The sequence below is a fragment of the Sus scrofa genome, chromosome 12 (assembly GCF_000003025.6).
Source record: "Sus scrofa isolate TJ Tabasco breed Duroc chromosome 12, Sscrofa11.1, whole genome shotgun sequence".
Lineage (NCBI taxonomy): Eukaryota > Metazoa > Chordata > Mammalia > Artiodactyla > Suidae > Sus > Sus scrofa.
The window spans coordinates 40,697,886-40,703,870 of NC_010454.4; the positions used below are offsets into that span (position 1 = coordinate 40,697,886).

Consider the following 5,985-nt stretch of genomic DNA (forward strand, 5'->3'; position numbering starts at 1 on the left):
CTGTCAACTGTGTTTTCCTTCCTGTGGCCCTCAGGAGCTGTGATTTGAGATAGCCACTGTCAGAGTTCCTGTCATGGCACAGTGGAAACGAGTCTGACCAGGAACCATGAGGTTGCAGGTTCGATTCCTGGCCTCATTCAGTGGGTTAAGGATCAGGCGTTGCTATGGCTGTGGTGTAGGCCGGCAGCCACAGCTCCGATTGGACCCCTAGCTTGGGAACCTCCATATGCGGCAGGTGCAGCCCTAAAAATACTAAAGGCAAAAAAAAAAAAAAGAGATAGCCACGGTCGCCCCCTTGCTGGCCAACCATTACTGTACGACACGACCATCCGTCCAACCTCCAAAAGCAAGGGAGGGTCCATGACATTAACCACTGGCTGGACTCAGTCAGAGTCACAGCCGGATGTTAGTTTCAACTCTGTTCGCCATCCGATTGGGTTGGGGTAACGCTGGCCGCTGTGACACATAAACCCCCAACTGTCCAGCAGCTCTGATGCAACAGAAGCTATTTCCTCCTTCTGCCACAAGCGTGGTGTGTGACCTGGTCAGCAGGAAGTCATCTTTCATGGTGTCTCTGGACCCCAGACGGCTGGAAGCTCAGTCACCTTCCAGTCAGCGATCCAAGAGACCAGCACCAGCCAAGGTGAGCACCTGTAGAAGTTGTGAGTGTGTGTGTGTGTGTGTGTGTGTGTGTGTGAGAGAGAGAGAGAGAGAGAGAGAGATGGAGGCGGCGGTGGGGGTTCCTGAAAGTGACACATATTTCTGCCCATTTCCTGTCACCCGGGAGCAGACCTTCATCACATGACTTTGAGGGGCCCTGGGAAAGACAGTCTAGCTATGGGCCGAGAGGAGGATGCAAATTTGGGGGAGCAGAGAGCCGTCTTTGGACCCAAGCCCAATCCAGAGGATGAGCTCGGACCACTCCAGGGTAAGCAGGGGAAACAGGTACAGAACAGGAGAGGAAGGTCTTGGGCTGCCGGGCAGCCAGGCGGTCACCAGTTCTCGCTGTGGATCGTCCCTCCGCTTCCTCCCTCCCTCAAGCCCGGGCCCCAGCATCCTTGCTGGTTCCTGTGACCCATTCCCAGGGCAGGGGCAGGGGCGGTGGGGGGGTGCTGGCACCTGCATAAACCCTCCAGAAGATTCTCAGATCTCCCCCTCTCCCTTCTTTGTGTCTCAAACACACTGGGCATGATTTAAAGACATCCTGATGGAATCATCTGGACACATTTTGCAACTTCGATGAAACCGCTGGGGATGTCTTGAAGGCTTGTCGAGCAAGAGGAGCCGTGATTTGCGACCGGGAGCCGCACGGAAGCTCCGGGATGGATTTCTGATAACGCCGCGTGATCGATGTGCGGCATCTCCTGACGTGTGTGAACAGCCCTTCAGCGGCCGCTCCTCCGTCTTGTCAGCTCACTTCACATCCACATTCCTTTTCAAAGGATCAGCTGAGACTCAAGTGTCTTTAACAGACTCTCAGCCCGCTCAGTGGCTGTAATTATTTGTCTCAACGCTCAAGTTCAAGTTCTACCTGCTACTGCTTGACAACCTCCCCGCCCCCCCCCCCCGCCCCCAGAACCTCTCCGCTCTCCAATCACTAGATGCTCCCGACTCTGCTTTCTTCCCTGAATCTAACTTTGGAATGGTCCTCCCTCAGGGAACCCCCGTTCTTCTAAGAATAACAGGAGGGGTTGCATCCTGCTCTTGTGACCTGGTTGATGTCACTGGCATGCTTCCCAGTTACAGGCAAGGCATTTCCATTGCAGAGAAGGAATTTTTTTTTTTTTTTTTTTTAATCTTGAGTGGCTGTCGATGTGTTGGTGACCATACCGTGTCTTTTATTATTCTCACCTATGAACCTCTTGATTTTACCCCCGCCCTGTTCCCTTCTCAAAGCTCCCAGTCTTTCCTGGCACACACATACACCTTTCTAAATGCCAAGCTGATATCGTCAAACCAAACTGAGGGTTGAATTATAGTCACGCCCATAGCTTTCCAAACATCAACACTCAAAGGCCGACTTGGGCTCCTCGCTCTCCTGTTGGCTCTTTCTGACATGCTACACATCTGTTAATATTTATCTGAGCGGGGGGGGGGCTGCATTCTTGATTTACTTTTGCCATTTTACTCCATTTATTAACAGCAGTTTCCGCATCCAGCACCTTCAGGAAACTGGTAGCAGAGTCATTCACCCGAGGTTCCCTGCGTGCTTTTAATATGCTTGGATCTTGTCCAAGCTTCCTTTTAAGAAAGAACCCTCTGCTGGGAATAAGATGCGGGCTTTATAACGTAGGGATCCTTTCCTGTTTAAACTGGCCTTCAGAATAATCCCATCCACCCCAGCCTAGGACACACCCAGATTTAAATTCGTACAGTATGGATCTGATGTGCAGATCCGTCTTCCCCCAGGGCAGATAGCTCTGAAGAATTTCAGGGAGGGATGTGTGTGGCCGGGAGGAGTGGGGGAGGGGACACTCATTACTCTCAGTAGTGATGAGATGCAGCAGGGTTGAGCTGGCCTCAATCTGGGTCCCAGGAGAGAAGCACCCCAGGCTCATCAGATCTATTGGGATAGAACACACACCACACACACACACACACACACACACCACACCACACACACACACACACACACACACACACACACACACACACACAGGGGACTTGTATGGCCGCTGCCTGTGCCATTCTGTTCCTTCCGCCTGGAACACCGCTTTCCTCCTCTCCTCCCCAGCCTGTGAATTATCCTCATTCTGCACATGGTTGATCTAGAGTGTCATTCTTCACTCTTGTGCATGACCCGTAGCGACACCTCTTGTACCATCTGCCGCTGGTTGTAGTGTGTGTGTTGTGTGTGTGTGTGTCCGTGTGTGTCCATCTTCCCTTTGGACCATTGGCTTTTGGGGGGTAGGAGCATCTATTCCTCATCTTGATATCCTCAGTGTCTGGCCTGGGGTCAATACTCACCGAATTCTGAATGAATGACTAATATCAGCATCAAATCTTAGCAAACCTGAAACCCCAAGTGGATTATACCCCATGCAGTCTCTTCTTTGTCAACATCCAGGAAGACATTTGATGTGCAGGCTAATGACGGCCATGCATATTTCATGGAAACGGTTCCAGAACCTCCTCAGCCCACATCTTGGTCGTCGCCCTGGCATTGGGGTGCTCTCCTGTGTTGACCTGTCTCACTTTGCTTGGTCAGCCCGGGCTTCTTTGGCCTTTGGGTCGCTGGCACGTTTAGTTAGTGCAGGCGATGCCGTTGTAGACGTGTTTTGCTTCCCTTGGGAGCTAACACCACGGAGTCTGTTATCAGAGAAAGGATTGCCGGGTCAGAGCGTCTAAACAGCGGCACAGCCCTCACTCTTATTGCCTGATTGCTTATGCAAATTGGCCCAGTCTTTCCAGAAAGCAATGCTGAAGGATGTGTTTTCATGGGCTGCCCATCTCGGGTTTTATCCTATTTATTTTTGCCACTTTAATAGTCATGTAATGGGGCCGGAAAGTTGCCTGGATCTAAATTTTATTTCCTAGCTGGCGGGATGGTGCGTGTTTCCACCTGGTGATTTACTGTCTCCATTTCCTGGTGTGATTCTGTTCATCTCCTTTGACCACTTATCAGGGGGTGTCACAGAGCGGCCCATCCATTATCTGTGCGGGGCAGCAGGCAGGCTTGGGGACGGGAATATGACAGCACAAATGGATGCACCGTTTCCCTTTTGATATTTATTTTTATTACATGGCGGTGCAGAAATTTCCATTCTTATATATTTGAACCCATTCATCAGCTCCCCGATGGTATCTGTGTCTTCAATAGCTGGGAATTTATCTCCTTATCGGCGGCAGGAATGGCAATGCTTGTCCCTTGTCTCTGAGTTTGTCACAGATTAACGGAACGATACGGCTGCACTTGACAGGCGTGCTGTATGAATTTAAATAAACTCTCCCCGGCCAGTTAGCCAACCGTCCCCACGATGTTTATGAAATAACGACCTCTTCCCTCGGTGTTCTCCTGTGTTGGCTTAACGTTGGGTTTGCCCAGGCTTCACGTTCGTCTCGGGAATCTCTCTCCTGGTGACTTTTGCTGCGTTAAACTCGGCACAGGCTGCCTCCAGGGATCGACGACACACATCGGAATTTCTCGGGAGGGATCGGCCAGGGCTGCCTTTGAAAGCCACATCCTTTGACGGTTCTTTACCCGGAAGCATAAACAGCCCACGCTCGGAGCTGTCAAATTTTATTAGAGGACTTGGGCCGCTTTACGTCGTTTCTGCTGTCACTCTATTTATTGACTTTGGGACGTAGCCTAGACGTATTGAGGGATTACAATTAGGCTGGAGTTTGGAAAGCTCCCCAAAGACTTTAGAGCCTTCGACAAAGGAAAGACTCACCTTTCCTTTAAACGGGCCTGGCCCGGGCACAGTCCCAAAGGGCTCAGACAGTCCTGAGGTTGATGGGGTGTTTTCGTTTGTTTGTTTTTTGGGGGGGTGGTTTAGGACCTCACCCTTGGCATATGGAAGGTCCCAAGCTAAGGGATAAATCAGAGCTGCAGCTGCCAACCTACACCACAGCCACGGCAACGCAGGATCCCAGCCATCTTAGCGACCACAGCCCACAGCAACGCCAGGTCCTGAACCCACCGATTGAGGCCAGGGATTGAACCCTCTGGTCTAAGTGAGCATGAGCTTTTCAGTGAGTTCCCCCTTGCTCTTAAAGTCCACCCCCCTTAGTGTGGCTCACAGGTTCCTATCTGGTCCTGTGCGTCTCAGTTCTCTCTCCTCTCTCTCACTCCCTCTAACATCCAGCCGCTCTCAAAGCGACTCATTTCACTGCAATCATTAGGTTCCCTTGCATTTTCACCTACTGTGCCCTCTGCCCGGAACTCTCTTTTCCCTGTTCCCTTTCTATGCATCATGCTTTATCTTTCAAGTCACCTATTAAATGCTGTGTTCTCCAGGCACTTCTTGGACCTCCCAGGGTGGCAAGAGATGCCTGGTCCTCTCGGCTCCCACCACACCCTGTACTTCAGCCATCCTTGGAACCCTTCGCACAGGCCTGTTTAGAAGGCCACATTCCCCCGCCCGAGGAATCATGACACTCTCGTTCACTCATATGTCTGGCGTTTGGCACATAGGAGGTTCTCCATAAATATTTGCTGACTAAATATTGCATCTCCTATCTTTGTGACAATATGCATGCTCTTCCATACATTGCTCCCTTCGACACTGGGTACTGGGTATCAGGTATCTTTCCCTCTTGCTCACTTTCCTCTAAATAATTCCCAGTCCTTGCCATTAAGAAGCTCAGAGTCCAGGGCTGGAGATATACAAGAAAGCAGGTAATGACCAGGGGAATGATCAAGGTGATGTGTGTGTATAAGAATCAATGTTGTATAGTTCCCGTCGTGGCTCAGTGGTTAACGAATCTGTCTAGGAACCATGAGGTTGTGGGTTCGATCCCTGGCCTCGCTCAGTGGGTTAAGGATCTGGCATTGCCGTGAGCTGTGGTGTAGGTGGCAGATGCGACTCAGATCCGGCGTTGCTGTGGCTCTGGTGTAGGCCGGCAGCTATGGCTCTGATTCGACTCTAGCTATGTGCAAAAAAAAAAACCCCAAAAGGATCAATGTTGTGGGATGGAGGCAGTGGAGGGGGGCAAGTAATTCCTGAAGGTATTGGCTCTAAGCTGAGCTTTTTAAAAAATGGAAGATCTGGCATTGTCACTGTAGTGGCGTGGATCTCTGCGATGGCACGGGTTCGATCCCTGCCCTGGGAACTTCCACGTGCCATGGGCATGGCCAAAAAATAAAAATAAAGAAGTAAAAAAGGATGAGTTGGACAAGGGATGAAAGAGAGGAATGGTGCTAATATTCTTCTGTGGGCCAATTAGGGGCTAAGCAGACACAATCCTATGTCTACTTCCGCCAACAATTTTTACACCTCCCATCAGCTCCATTTCACTGAAAGACTGTGAGTCACTCCTGGG

The 5,985-nt window shown here is 50.8% G+C and overlaps 1 long non-coding RNA gene across 1 annotated transcript; it reads left to right on the top strand.

The window, feature by feature from the left end:
• Nucleotides 541–2,585, top strand: LOC106505468. The gene is made up of 3 exons (XR_001299919.2): nt 541–643; nt 791–928; nt 1,200–2,585. It is a non-coding gene; the product is annotated as an uncharacterized LOC106505468 (long non-coding RNA).